The sequence below is a fragment of the Megalopta genalis genome, chromosome 13 (assembly GCF_051020955.1).
Source record: "Megalopta genalis isolate 19385.01 chromosome 13, iyMegGena1_principal, whole genome shotgun sequence".
Taxonomy (NCBI): domain Eukaryota; kingdom Metazoa; phylum Arthropoda; class Insecta; order Hymenoptera; family Halictidae; genus Megalopta; species Megalopta genalis.
In genome coordinates, this window is record NC_135025.1 from 10210996 (window position 1) to 10227612 (window position 16617).

Genomic DNA, 16617 nt, shown 5'->3' on the forward strand with positions numbered 1-16617 from the left:
TTCTGGTCGCTTTTCCTTGACCGCTGCATTCAATTTGTCCAGTTGCTAACATTCACGGATAATAAAAAATAACATAATAATAATAATAATTTTATAATATAACATTTACGGATATCATAAAAATGGGAGTGGGAGACATCTATAACTGAAATCAGCAATTACTTAGTTGCCAACCCAGTAGTTTACATTGACTTATTCGCGAAACTGGCTGTTCCAAATTCGAAACGCGTCATTTTAACACTATGCCGTCCGGTGGCATCACATTGGTGCTATGCAATAACTATCTGTTGTATGCCGGTGGTGCCACTTTGGTGCCATTTTAAAAAACTGAAATAACATTTGAACTATAGCAAATAACTATAGCTACTATAGCAACTAACTAACTATAGCAACTAACTAACTATAGCAACTAACTATAGCATTGTGTTTTTTTAACTAAGAATTAAGTACGAAAATTCTTGGATGACTTATCAAACAAACAAAAGAGTCATATTTAAGATCTGCGTACGGAATAGTGTTAAAAATATTGGATGAATCGTGGAACTTGCAAACCTCAAACAAATTATACGTTTCGTGAAAAATTGTCGGATCGAAAGAGTACACATTTCTTCTAGTAAAAAGGTATTAATCTAGACTGGCGCTAAACCTAATTCTTGACGTGATAATTAAGGGATAAGTCCGAGATGCCGAAGGTTATATCGATACTACTCGAAAAAAGAAAGTTTACTTTGTAAACTACATTTGGAAATTTTGTATTTAACATGTTTTTATAAAAAGTATTGTACTAGCGGCCGTTAACGTTAGTTCATGCTATGGCACAACTGTTATACCAACGACAGGTAAAGTGTTAAACTATAGATTTTTATGCGAAATAAAGATTGTTTATATTAATACTTTAACTGCTACGTCATCCATACGTGAGAGACAGAATTATTTATTAAAAGATTCGAAAATTAATGATTGCGTTAATCTATTATATTTTCCTAATTTTATAAAGACCTGTGAAACATAAAAATGTAAAATAGAAAAGTAATCAATGTCATACATCTAAATTATTCAATTTAAAAAAGAAGTTGATTAAATAAAATATTTGAATGTTATCAAATTTTTCAGATTGAATATATAGGGTGATTAAAATATGTAGATATAATGTAATAACAGTTTAAATAACAGTTCATTAAATAGTTTTATCGTTTTGCTTTCCATTTACTAATTCTTGTCATAAGTGCACAAAATTCGCTGTCTAGTCATAATATATCTAACCTAAAATCTCAAGCACGATATATGTATAATTACACACAAAATTACACACAATAACTTTTTAAAAACTGAACTGAGTAACTTGAATTTTTTTGCTATTACTTGGAATGATAAAAAAAAATAGAAAATTCTCGCTTTTTAACTTTTTTATCTGAGCCTATAACGGAAATTTAAAAAATGCCGCTCGTAGATCTCGGTAACTTATATGCAAAGTTGAAAATTTCATCGAAATCAGTTTGACGTTGTTATAAGTTGCAACAAATTAAAGGTGGCAAAAATCGCAGCTTTTTATTTTTTAAATTTTCGTTATAGACTTCGATAAAAAAGAACAAGAGTTTTTTAATTTGTTTGTCATTCCAAGTAACAGCAAAATTAAAAAGAGGCATTTTAGTCATCGTCTAGTAGACTAAACCCTCTATTATCTACAAAAAATACAAGTCACTTAATGCACTCTTAAAAAAGTTATTGCATTTGGAAGAGTGTACGCTCAATTTTGTGAGTAACTGTACACAACTTTTACCCATCTGTACTTGCTAAGATGGAAATGCGTGTCCGTAGTTAAGCAGTATGAAGTGCGTCACTTTCAAGATGAAGATGAGAGCGACTTATACTATAACAATTTCCATTTTCTCAGAATCATTCAGACCACATCATGCATGCGCGATATATTCAAGATTTTATGCTTAGTAGGCATACAGGAAAGCGTGAAGTTGTTAAAATGGCAGCGCGCATTTGGCATTCGAGGAATCGTTACCGGAATTACGATGAAGATATTTCATGGAAGAAACAAAAGTTTTATTCTACATAGGACAATAATTTGAGAATATGAAGTTGAATAATCTTGCCTCGAATGTTTGTTAAAATTTCCAACATTTCCAAGCTAATGGGTATTCAAATGTTAAACAGATCAACATTAGAATTTCATTAATAATAAATTACCATTTCATGCATAAAAACTGTTCGCGTGCAACAACTGATAGAAGAAAGATGACTATGTTTGCCTACAAAGTCATAAAACGGCTGAATCAGCTCATTTGTCTGTGCATTGCTGGCCAGTTCTACTTGCGCCGCCATGTCCAATCGTTAACATAATCTTATTCATTCTTTGTAACAACAACAATTTAATACGAACTAAGATCATATAAGGTGAGTAAAATATAAAGAATGTTGCATAATAAATAATATTTATTTAAAATTCACCGGTAGTAATTATTATAAACTTTCCGACGGCAGTAATACTTTAAGTAACTTTCAAGTACAATAAATACATAAATAATCATATATATATATATATATGATTATTATATAATATATAATAAATATTATTATATATAATAATAATATTAAAATTAAAATATATAAAAATAATTAGAGATATATAATAAAGATAATATTAATATTATATTATAATATAATATATTAATATTATCATTATAATATAATAATATTATAATATATATTATAATATATTAATATTATCATTATAATATAATAATATTATAATATATATTATAATATATTAATATATATATAAAGATAATATTAAAAATAATTATATATAATAATAATATTATTATTATATATAATATATATATAAATATTTGAAATTGATCTAAGTTTGATATAAATTATTCTCTAGACAAATGTATCTTATTTTAAGTCTACATCTCGTTACTTAGATATCATACACAAATGGACAGAAACAAATAATCTCGATAGAAACATATTTTAGAGAAATGAATATTTTTTATAAGAGAACATCTATTATTTTTGAATCTGGAAATATCGTCATATGCTTCGTAGCATTGCTTTTACTACATTATTATTTTTGTAACCTAAACCTGGTGCGTTTGACCCGTTATTGCATCCTACTTCAGGAGGACGTGTGAACGTCCTTGGTTAAGCAACAATTGATGCTTCTTTCCTTTTAGCGTACTTGTTTCTCATGATTGTACTATAGTAGGATCCAGAATCACTAGATGGTCTCTAAATAAAATAATGACGATAATAATGATCAGACTGCAATTTCAGACTATTATTCCCTTGCATAACTCGGTGAAGTAAAGAATTCAATAAAATTATACACTATGCGTTATTAATGATTGCAGACTGTACAGACTGTAAGTATGTTGCAGATTAATTAGTTTAATTGTTGATTTAAGTAGAAATTTAAACTGTTATAGATTTTTAAAACAAATTCAAATTAATTGATTTTAAATAGGAGTGACATTAATTATATTAAATTTTCGATGTAAAATTTAATTATAATGAATTTTTCATATAGATAATATATAATAATATCATATATAATAAAAGCTAGATTTTAACCATTAAATTGTCGATCTAATGAATTTATGGCAAAAATCAGAAGAAGAAATGCAGAACTGAGAATACATATTTTGAAAAGCTTAAAAATACTGTTGCATAACTATCAACTTATTAAAATTATTGAACAAGGAAATTAATATCTACGTAGTTCCTGTATCTTGTAATTAATGCAAACAGTTTTTATTTTGTATAAAAAAAAATTCGCAGTCTTGTAATCATAGTCCATGGGAGGCATAGTAGCTCTTAGTTCAGTTTCAGATTTTAACATCTTTTTACGTGCAAATGTAACCATTGTTTTCAGTTATTATTATCTTATTATTACTATTATTATTATTATTATTATTATTATTATTTTATTATTAGTACTAGTATTATTATATCATTACTTTATTATTATTATTATATCAAATTTTTGTAGATAAAATGAAAGGTTATTTTGCCCGTTGATGTCAACTAATTAACTAAGTAAATAAATAAATGTTTGTCGTAAGTGTGTAAAATCCGCAGTCTAGTAATTTCTATAGAACGAGGTTTTCAAAACGGTTTGAAAACAGCTTCCCAGCAAACCTAACAACACATTTAATTCTCGAAGCATCATTTTCAGCCGATTGAAAGTAAAGCAGACTGTGTACCTACGAAATACTATTTTATCGTTTCCTGACAGAGCAGCGTGTTCGAAAGAATCCGTGGAACACGCGCGTGCACGCTCGCGAGACGATCGATCCGATTAAAAGGCTGCAATATCGCGGGGACGGTGGCTCCGTTCTCACGGAACTCGTTGAAAATCATCAAACGCATCGGAATCATAAATTCAGGCGGCTCCGGCTCTAAAAATAATATTACCGTTTTCTTTCTCGCCGCGTGCTCGTTAATTACACGATCGCGATCCGCAAGAAAGTAAGACGCCGACTTTCCTGCGCTTAATTAAATCCGTACGGGCCGTTCCGCGTGGCTCTGCCGCAGACGCGTTCCGCGTGAAATAAATGAAATTACGTCAGGAATAACGCGGCGGAATAACCGCCTCGCGGAACGCATCGGCCGTTTCGAGCCTAACGCTAACGGGCAAATTGCTAAACCCGAAACTTTCACTCGTCTCGATGTATCACGTGTTCGCGCGCCGGAGAGCTTCCTTTTTCTTCGTCGGCGTTTTATTAGATCGCGGACGATGATTCTGCGGATCCATGATCCAGTGGAACCACTGTTCTTGTTCGAAATGAAAATTAAGAATAAATTGGGTAAATGTATCCAGTTACTGCGCCTCAGGGTTATTATTAAACCTAACAAAATTTAGGTTTAACAGATTGGAATAAAATAGAATGAAGCAGAACTTTTATTTATGTATTATGACTGAAATCATAATATATTAATCAGAAATCTATATTAACGTGAAATATTAATATGAAATATATATTTGTATTATACATTAATATGAAAAATCATTGGTTTAGATCCATCGTGTTCTTATGGATGTTTGTGAACAAACGTTAGTTTCTGTATTATATATATTAATATATAATATTTTTATTTATTTATATATATATACAATATTTATATTATATTATATATATATTATATATATATATATATATATATATATATATATATATATTATATTATATATATGTTGTTCTATATATAATATTTGTTATATATATTATAAAAGATATTTTAAGTTTGTATTATACTAACGTATAATACAAATATAATATAATATAATATAACGTATAATACGTATAATACAAACTTAAAATATCATTTACACTAGACACTTAGCCATTTTTTCTAGCAGACTAGGCTCTCTATCATCTAAAAACGAAAAATGTCAAGTCATTTAGACCAGTTTTAAGAAACTTATACCGTTTGAAATGGTGTCCACATATATTTATCACTGTTAATTGTTCGTTCTGTACGTAAAAACTACATCCGGCTACAATTATTGAAATTTTCATACATGCAAGATGACATTAGATACCATTATTATTATCCAACTTCAGCAGATGCGAAATTTAAGACGAAGATCCGCTTGAAATGATTATATGTTTCATATCTCTCTCTCGAAAAATTGTAAGTGTTCAAATGTATGTGATAGTATGTATGTAGATGTGGAGAACATTTGTATTATAATTTCGCGATAACGGGTTCCAGTTTTGTTCGTATAATATGGCCATATCCGATAGGCCCTAATGATGTTGCTGCGGTTTCATAAAATCAAATATTCAAGAACCTTTAAATTAGGCAAATGCCATTATGCGGAGGATACGCCGCGGATTTTTGCAGAACTTATTGCTGATAAAAACTTTCAACACCCAGTAAGATGCAAAATCAAAGACAACACTGGTAGTATGGTTTTCCGATAAAAATTAATACTTAACAAAATGAGACAATAACAATTTCTTACGTACTATTGTTTGCAATCGCAGAAGAATATTAAACGTGCTTGTGGGAATAAAACATCTTACAAATGTTTATTCAAATGTATTATTTTCTCGTCGAAGTATTCGCAGCAATAAATACGTTTGTTCGATATTTTAATTAAAGCATTCGGTTAAAAATAGCGATGTTTCAAGACAACAATGACAAAATAGTTTAACAGATTCGTTGTTCCATAGAAGCATTAATTTAACAATCGATTCCCAACCGAATATTATTTAAAGCTTTCGTATTTTTACAGAAACCCAATCTAGTTTACTCGATCAAATTGTCACGTTTCAAATGAGCTGGTAAAACGGGCAGAGAACATCTTCCGTTCCGTCAGTTGTTATTATGGTCCCCCAGTACATTAAGGTGAAATATAATTAACAGAAATAAAATACAAATTGCAATAACCTAAAAGACTATATGCCTATATTATCTCGAGGCTCCAGACAGAGGCCGCGATGCCTCCCCGTTTTTCTATAACAATATAGCGGTCGAATGCAAAAACTTATCATTGCATCTAGCGTTATTACGCGGCTAGAAAAATCCTTATGTATAAGATAAGTCCTATGTTTGAAAGTGCAACGTGTCCGCAATAAACAGTCGGTCATTTGCATATTAATGCCCAAAGAAAAAGCGAAATCCTGCCGGCCAGTGCACTTTTACAGATTGCCGCGCCGGTATTTTTCCAGACTACCTTGGCCTCGCTCCACAGGACTAGAAAATTCCAAATAAACTCGTCAACAGGTTGTGATAAAGTGTTATCCACGTAAAAGTGCAAACTTCACTGTACGAGGCGGTTCTCGTAAAGGACGAGTTAACTCGTTCTACCCGGTGGAGAAGTTAAAAGCCGTCGTGCAACATTTTTGCTATACGTGCATGTGTAGACACGGCCACAGCCTTACCGCCGGACACTTATTTGCTTTTCTTATACCAACGAGCATCGCTAATTTTTCAGCGCGTCCCCGCCGTCATAATGGATGCCTTTAATAACTCTCTTCGGTTATTCTTGTTAATAGTTCTCTATCATAGGTTCTGTTAAATATCTAATCTCCATTTTTCTCGCGGCACGCTCGCGCTCGTTGTCGCGATCGACGAATTCGTCGAGGAGAAATCATCGAACACTCTATCAGATCTGTTTGTCTTTTCAAGTTTTTTTAACCTATTGTGTATTAGTCCAATTTTATAAAAGTTATTGCGTGTACGTGAAACGTAAATTTGTTTCAGTTACTCAGTTACTTCGAATAAAATCTAAGAAATCGATTATATCACTGTATTTTTTGTAATTTGGACGAGTTTTACGAATATAATAGTTCATTTTTTTTGTTTTAGGAAGCATTAATTTTGTATTTTTTTCACCTTTACTTTGCTTGTGTGTTTTTTAACAAGATCAAGGCAAAAACGCATCGAACCATCGTCTGAAATTTATAATATTGGTATCTTGATTTTATACATCCGAAGAAGTTAAAATTTTGATTCGGTTATGAAAAGCACGGATCAAATTTTATTTAAATGATTCAACAGCTTTAATTTAGTAATGCTGTTTTTAAATATAAGTGATATTATTATAAGGCTACAGCGACCAGGCTGGAGGCATAATAATTGACTTAGTCCAATTTTATAAAAGTTGTTGCGTTTTAAAGGGTGTACTTAATTTTGACTTAATTCAGTCATGAAAACGTAAATTTGTTTCAGTTACTGAGTTACTTCGAATAAAATCTAAGAAGTCGATTATATTATTGCTTTCCTGTAATTGAGACGAATTTCATGAATATAATGTGTTTCTTTTTAACAAGATCAAGGCAACAACGCATCGAATCATCGTCTGAAATTTAAAATATTAATATCTGGATTGTATAGATCCAAAGAAGTTAAAATTTTGATTCGTTTATGAAAAAAAGCACGGATCAAATTTTATTGAAATAATTCAACAGCTTTAATTTAGTAATGCTGTTTTTAAATACAAGTGATATTATTGTAAGGCTGCCGCGATCAGGCTGGAGGCATAATAATTGACTTAGTCCAATTTCATAAAAGTTGTTGCGTTTTAAAGGGTATACTTAATTCTGACTTGATTCAAACATGAAAACGTAAATTTGTTTCAGTTACTGAGTTACTTCGAATAAAATCTAAGAAGTCGATTATATTATTGCTTTCCTGTAATTGAGACGAATTTCATGAATATAATGTGTTTCTTTTTAACAAGATCAAGGCAACAACGCATCGAATCATCGTCTGAAATTTAAAATATTAATATCTGGATTGTATAGATCCGAAGAAGTTAAAATTTTCATTCGGTTATGAAAAAAATCACGGATCAAATTTTATTAAAATAATTCAACAGCTTTAATTTAGTAATGTTGTTTTTAAATATAAGTGATATTATTGTAAGGCTGCTGCGACCAGGCTGGAGGCATAATAATTGACACACTTACCCTAAGTACATTATCGATCCGCGTGAAAAACTTCGCTTTTTAGAGCCGACTGCACAAGATGTCCTCCTTAAATAATTACGTTCCCTCCTCGAACAATGAATCACGGGTCTTCCCATGCCCACGAATTACACAATTTTTCTAGAACCGCAGGCGTCCCAGTTAAACCGCGAGTCACATAATTTTCCATTTTAGTCACGAGCTGCACCAATTTTGCTGCGGTGCCCGGGTGAGCATAAGCCCCAGAAACCTTCCTTCAGCAACCGTGGTTACACCAGATACTTCTCCCAACGTGGAATGCCTCACGATCGCGAGGGTCACTCCAATTTTCTCGCGACTGAAACACGCTAATGATGTTTTGTGATCCGGCTACGTGGCTCGGCTGTGTATCATATAGGCCGGGATCGATCCGCCTAGAAAATTGCTTTATCGGCAAAACAACGCGAGCGTTCGCGATTGTTCTCTCGATTGACCAAACACAATGCTCCGTACTCGATCCATTATCTTATTCGTGTAACGTTCGATCATCTCCATGGAAAACTTCTTTTACCGGCCTCGTTCAATTGCGGCTTGCGGTAGCTACCGGCTACAGTTGGCCAAAGTGTAATCTGATTACTCGTTATTGATGCTGATTAGAGCGCGACGGCTGACTCGTTTACGAGTTACATCACCGTAATTTCGTCGGTTATTGCTAGAAAGGACTTCTATCTTGGAACTGTAAAAACGCACGTCGATAACCAATGAAATTACTTCATTAATTGGCGATCATTCAACATGATTTGTTGAAATGAAAATGGAATGGTTCTGTTTATATTGTCACCGCCGCGTAATTGCTAGGAAACGCTTTACAAATATGTGATCACTCGCGTCGTTAATCGCTTAATGGAACATCCAGCGACTTTCGATAAGAAGGCAAAACATTAATTTCGCATTTCTTTTTCTTCTAATTTAACGGCCAATGATACGCCTGAGTGCGCCTCGATTAAACTTAGTTTTCGTTTATTAGATTCGCGTTGGCGGAGTCGTAGGACGCTTTTGATTTCAATTCGCTCAGACTTATCTGCGAAAGTGTAAATTTGCATAAATTGCAGTCTACTCTTAAAATATATACGATCTCGGAAACAAATAATATGTGAACATAAGATAGATAATTTGTAATACGTAGACTGGCAGTTTATGTTTATAAAACAAATAATATGCATAAATTATAATAAAAAATAATAATTTATAATTAATAATTTAAATATAGTAATAATATATAAATTTATAATTTAATTTAATAATAATAATTTATTATAAATAAATTACAATAATACAAATAATATGCATTATAAACAAATAATAATATATAAATATATATAATAATATAATTAAAACAAATAATAATACATAAAATAGATAATTTGAAACACGTTGATCGGTAGTTTATGCAAATTTACACACATTGTTGTAGATCATTTTGTAATTCTGTTACTCTGAAACCAATACATAAATATAGAAAATGTATAAATTCATTTATTCGATCAGCGAATGCAAGCAATGCATTTTGTAGAATGACTATCACAAACATGTGACACGAATGCTTGTTCTACGATCATTCAAATTTCAGCTGATTTTCCATACACTTTCATTTGCATATGTAGGGCAATCATTAAGCCGAATGGTCTTTAGGAGACATTTTAAGGAAGCTGCTTTTACCTCAATGTTTCCGATGACAAGCATAATCGCGGCCCACTTTTACGAATAACGTATCTTACTGGAGGTCGCGGATGACTTACTTTTCACGTAATCTCGAGGAAAGTAACTCACGGTCAGTAATGGTAAAGTGACTTTCTATCAAATCTTGATCAGCTGATTTCATTTCATGCGATCAATCAGAATCTTTGTTCGAAGTTAGTCATATGCAGCTTTAAACAACGTTATTGCATGTCGTGTGTCCATGTAGCTTTATTGTAACAAATGAATATACTTATTGTTTCATATGTACCATTTTGATTAACAATTGTATAATATAATAACCTTTTTAACAAAAAAAATATATTAGTATTGCTTGAAAAAAAAATAAAATAAAGTAAAATGAAATAAAATTATACGAAATTAAATTACATTCAATACAAATGTATTACAAATCATCGTTTGTAGAAATCAATTCTTTTTCACTAGATGAAACGGTGTTTTCATCGAACTAAATCTCAATAAATATATAAATGATGAAAAATATGTATATACAGTAAATTCTCCCTAATTGACGCTCATTTAGAAAGAGGAAATATGATTATTCGAGTCTCGGAGCTCGTTTTTATACTTATCGATTATCAACAACTATGAAAACGAGCCACAGGACTCGAATAATCGTATCTGCTCTTCCCAGATTGTCCATTTTTGTGTACAATTTGAGCGTCAATTAGGGAGAATTTACTGTATTCTTGAATATATATATATATATATATATATATATATATATATAATTAATAAACATTAGTTACAACAGCTTAATAAACACTAAGCCATTTTTGTTTAATTTCTGATGGAACTTTCGGTTTATTAGAATCATTATTGATCAATTTTTATAAATAAAAAAATATAATTTAAATATATATATATAATTAATAAACATTAGTTACAACAGCTTAATAAACACTAAGCCATTTTTGTTTAATTTCTGATGGAACTTTCGGTTTATTAGAATCATTATTGATCAATTTTTATAAATAAAAAAATATAATTTAAATATATATATATAATTAATAAACATTAGTTACAACAGCTTAATAAACACTAAGCCATTTTTGTTTAATTTCTGATGGAACTTTCGGTTTATTAGAATCATTATTGATCAATTTTTATAAATAAAAAAATATAATTTAAATATATATATATAATTAATAAACATTAGTTACAACAGCTTAATAAACACTAAGCCATTTTTGTTTAATTTCTGATGGAACTTTCGGTTTATTAGAATCATTATTGATCAATTTTTATAAATAAAAAAATATAATTTAAATATATATATATATAATTAATAAACATTAGTTACAACAGCTTAATAAACATTAAGCCATTTTTGTTTAATTTCTGATGGAACTTTCGGTTTATTAGAATCATTATTGATCAATCTTTTATCACCGGATTAGAGATCTTTACGCAAAATAAAAATACTCTTCACTAATTGCAACATGCAGGAAACATAGACAATTATATATTTTCGCAATCATTTTAATTAGTTGGTAGTAATACTACAATGTTTTCAAGTTATTAGAAACCCTGATCAACAATATCCAACAAGACGATTTCTTATTCGTCTTTCAGAAATGTTCCACAAAGAATTAATGGTTTAAATTCTTTATTACATGTTGTTCATACACCGAAAAATTGATAAGCATCAAAACATAATAGAGATCTATCTGATGAGATAGATATAATATTAAAGTTCCTCTTTCTAACACTATCTTAAAGCGCTAATCAATGAAATTTTTCATCAAAATGTCACTTCATGCCTCAGAACGTCTCGTAGAAAGTTAAAAGTATGCGCGCTCTGTCAAATGTAAGTCCTGTTGCTTAGAACCCGCATGATTGGAACGTGCAAATTACGCTCCCTAGGTCCCGGATCATCGGTATCGAACAAAACACCAGTTTCCGATGTAAGAAAATTGCAAGACATTCTCCTATCGGTAAATTTTTAAACGGTTAATCGTGGTTGATCCTCCCTTGGAGAGAGAGAGAGAAGTCTCGATGAATATTAATTAACGAAATCATATGTGTCTCGTGTTTCTGGAACGACGCACCGCAAACGATTAAAGACACGCATCCCCTGCCACATGTTGATGCTACACCGAAGAACCGGTACGACTCGGAACATAAAATATACGCTCCTTAATGATCGATAATATCAAACGGATCACGTGGTTAGAATACTAGAATACGATAAAACCAACTTCCGTCACGAAGACCGTTTTTCGTAACTTCAGCGAACTGCGATTAATCGTCCACTATCCTACTAATGCTCGCGAGATTACGTTCCACAGTGAATCAAGTGCATACATTTCCTGTCATACGTCGAACCTGTTCCGATCAATTACAGATCGTGCGAGTTGCTTCCTTCCAGATCAACAGATTTCAACGAAACATACGTTCCCGATGTAACAAAGTTGCAAGACCATGTGTCACAAATCTCTACGAACTATGACCTCGACTCGTCTCTCGCATAATAATCTGACTAGTCATGATAGTACGACTAGCAATTAGCAAGACGATAACTAGAAGTCAATAAGACAGCAACTAGGAGCCAACAAGACGATTCTAAAACAATCCTCCTGGAACTACAGCAACGACGTTCTCCACAAAATCACGAGTACGCGTTCCCAGTCCACATGTCCAGCCAGTTCGAAACATCGATAGATCTAGATCATGCGAAACGCATGCTTCAGATCGACGATATCCAACAGGATACATGTATTTGATACAAGATATACCCTCTATCACGAACTTCTCAAACTAATAACCAACTCGTCTCCCATATAGTCTGCCGTGATTACTAATATCTTTCTCATGTTACAGGGAGGACGTTCTCCGAAGAATTAAGACCACGTATTATTCCCAGTGACATGTACCCGCTCGGAGGGGTCCGGAGTCCCGAACCGGCGCGTAATAATTCCCGAAGCAATCGTCCCGTGAATCACCATGATCCTCTGGAGATCCGAAAGCCTCGATCGATCCGGGCCGTTCGTCCGCCGCTTTTAATCCTGTTAATCGAGGACTTACTGTACCGATCGGGCAGACAGGGCCGTGCGATTGCACCTGCGTCCTCGCACGCACACCCACCTTTCTCACAGTTGATCCCAGGCCTGCGAAGAAGACACGCTCAGGAACCACCGAACGCGTGAGGTGTAGCACGCACGCGGTTCACCTGCACCGAACTCACGAGAACCATGACCACGAGACGTTATCGAGCTTTCGTCGGCGAAACTTTCACTGACAAAGGAGGATCCTCTGCGCCGCGGGCTAGCGTGTCCCGGGTCCCGAGCCGGTTCCAAGCGATCGATCGATCCGGGATCAAAACTGGAGGACCTTCGGGCACCATCCGGCGATTTTTCGGTGGCGGGGCGGCGGGCGCGGGGCGCGGGGCGCGATCAATCCGGAGAGGATCGATCCTCGAGGCCTCTCTCTCGAGCGCGACGTGGAGCGGCTCGACGCTCCGGACGAGATCGTGCGACTAAAGCTCGCGATCCGCGAGGACGCGCCGCGCTGCGCCGCGCCGCGGAGCGGAGCCGAGCCGAGTACCGTATCCCCACCTTCGACCGGTTTAAATAAACTGTATCGCGCAGACTCAGGGGCACACGGGCCCGCCGAGGGAGCTCTCCGACCTGCCTTTTCTTTTCCACTCCCTTTCTATTCGACTTCCGGGGGGCGGGGGGTGGGGCGGGAGAGGGCCTGGTCGCAGGAGCGATCCTCTTTTTCCCGCGCGCCGCTTCCGGTTCCGGCCGAGATTTCCCGCTGCGTGCCCTCTTGCCACGCTTTTCCGCCGATTTTCCTCTCGCCTGTTCTTTCCCCGAACGACGCGCCGCATCGCGCCGCCAATCGGTAATGCGAGATCGTAATTTGCCGCGATCGGAGCCGCGTCGTCACTACGCGCGCCCGGTGCGTTCCCAATTGCGTAAGGGATCGTCCGCGAACATTGCGAAATTTCATTCGGACGACGAATAAGAGATTAAGATGACAGATACGATTTTATTCGAGGCTGTTAAATGAATGTACGATCAAATGAACATTTGTCTACTGGACAAAGAATAAATTAAGAATTCGTTAAATACTGCGCGAATGGTGTGTTAACATCGTCTCACGGTAATACAGAGTGTCCCAGGTTTTAATGTTCAAACTTTGTCAGTGTATTCTATGGCACAGAGTAAGAAAAAAATATTATGTAAACATAGGTCATATAGAGCTTTATTAATAAGTTATAACAAAAATTCAGAATAGGAATAGTAATCAACTTGCTGTTACTGTGAGCATTAATACATTTCGAAATGTCTACCGTTGTTGACAACACATGATTGACATCGATCGAAGATCGAATTTATGATCGTGCGAATTTCGTTTCTATTCTCTTTCATTTCATTGAACGCATTATTAATCCTATTCTGAATTTTTGTTATAACTTCTTAACCCGAGAAAGATAACCTACGTCGCAGAGGCGCCTGCGAAGACAATTGATTTTTGTTAATTTTTCATAGAGGTCTAGTGATTTAAGTTTAAAATTACTTAAAATATAAAAAAATATAATATAAATGCATTTTATTTTTACAATAATGCCAAACCTTTAAAATGACTAGATTAACTTAAATAAATATCCATTGTTAGTATAAAATTGACGCCTTAGAAAAGCATGCGCCTCTGAAGCGTATGGTTATCTTTTACGTACGTTGTCATATGGTTATCTTTCTAGGGTTAATAAAGCTTTATATGACCTATGTTTACATAACATATTTTTCTTACTTTGTGCCATAGAATATACTGACATAGTTTGAACATTAAAACCTGGGACACCCTGTATAATATAGGGTAGTGGAGCCGGATACTTGAGGTGATCTCGATTGCTGTGCCTTGTTTTTTCTTTTAATTAAATATATATTTATGGAATAAGGCATATTAAATTTGTCTATGCTTTTTTCTTTTAGTTACGTTGAATAAATAAATAAATTTAATATGTCTTATTCCATAAATATAAAGTTAATTACGCCCGAAAACAAACCAAAGTCACAGCAATTGTTCAACTCACAGTAACTGGCTCCACTACTCTATAGCGCTAAACTGGGACTATGCTGTCCGTATTTGTATTTATTGTTGGAATTTCAACGATGACCCATCGAACTGTTTTATGACCCTTTTGTGAGGGTGAGCCGTTGGCGACAGAGGCCCAAGTCGGCTCAGACGATAGTCAGTTCAAAAGTAGAAACCGAACCATGAGGTTGCCACCTCGGGATTTCACCAACACCATATTTTCTGTATCTCTGTAGTTTTGTAATATATCACCATCATTTATTTTTACTGGATACGCGAATGTTCTGGAGTAGAATTTGCAATTCTGAATAAAGTGCTTTTAAGTATCTCTTCATTTTACAACATTTATCAACAAAAGTCTCGTAGCAAACGTTAACGAAATGATGCTACATGCTCATGAATTTAGTATTTACTTAGCAAACATTAAACATATGCGTGATAAAAATTACAATTACAATTACATATCTTTCATAACAATACGGTCAATTCATTTCGTGCTGTATCGAAACCGTGTTAAAAGAAACCTAGAGGGTGGCTGGAGAGACGTGGGGGTTCCGTGGGTGTTTGACGAAGTCGATTAGCTACGATGCGAAAGGTCGTGGGTTCGCGTTCCGTAAGCGGTTCCCTCTTTTTTCTCCAAGATTTTTGTTTCACCCTTACTATATGTACGAGGTGAACGTCCTGCTTGTGTCAATAAAAATCGTGACGCGCGATGGAAACATTTCTTCTACCAATATGAGCTCTGCCTGAAAAAAATCGTGTTATAAGAATATGTACCTTGTTTTAAAAGGACTGCGCCATTGTTTGTGCTGAGTTATATCGAAATTGTTCTCAAAGTATCGTGTTATTGAAGGATTATCTGTACTTTACTTCTAAGTAGCGTGTAAGATCTCGTATTTTCAATTACTTCGATCATGCTTCTTGCCAAAGAATTAACCCTCTGCACTCGAAACCAATTCAACTGTAAATCTAAAATAATTTTTCTGACTTCTAGTATATCCTTTTTGTACGACAAAGTGCAGTTTATGCATATGTAATTGAGTTTTGTGACGGTTAGACTTTTAATTTAGATTTCTGAAATCCGAACTTTGATAATATAAAAGTTATCTTGGAACGTGATATAGCAATTTCAGTGGCGCCACTCGAGTGCAAAGGGTTTAACAATTTACGAATATAATTTTGTAACAATTTACTCCATTTATCGTTAAGACAGTATTTTAACTCATTAATATTTTGAAATTGTTTGTTTTCCTTTTACACCGATCTTATAGTTTCACAGTACAACCAAGAAATCTATGTCCAATTCTAATTTGTCAAAAATGAGTATGGGTTGATATTTGAGTAATCGATTTTTTATAGAGATGCAGTCAAATACATCTTTATAAAACATGAATACTGCAGA

The 16617-nt window shown here is 33.9% G+C and overlaps 1 protein-coding gene across 3 annotated transcripts in view; it reads right to left on the minus strand.

Annotated features, from left to right (window-relative positions):
- LOC117224889 (uncharacterized) overlaps positions 1-13700 on the minus strand; it is a 119088-nt gene extending 105388 nt beyond the window's left edge. For all 3 annotated transcript variants that reach the window (XR_013034737.1, XR_013034738.1, XM_076526157.1), the window contains exon 1: positions 13260-13700. The gene's annotated coding sequence lies outside the window, so the exon portion shown is untranslated. The remainder of the gene's footprint in view (positions 1-13259) is intronic.
- Between the last annotated feature and the right edge of the window lie 2917 nt (positions 13701-16617).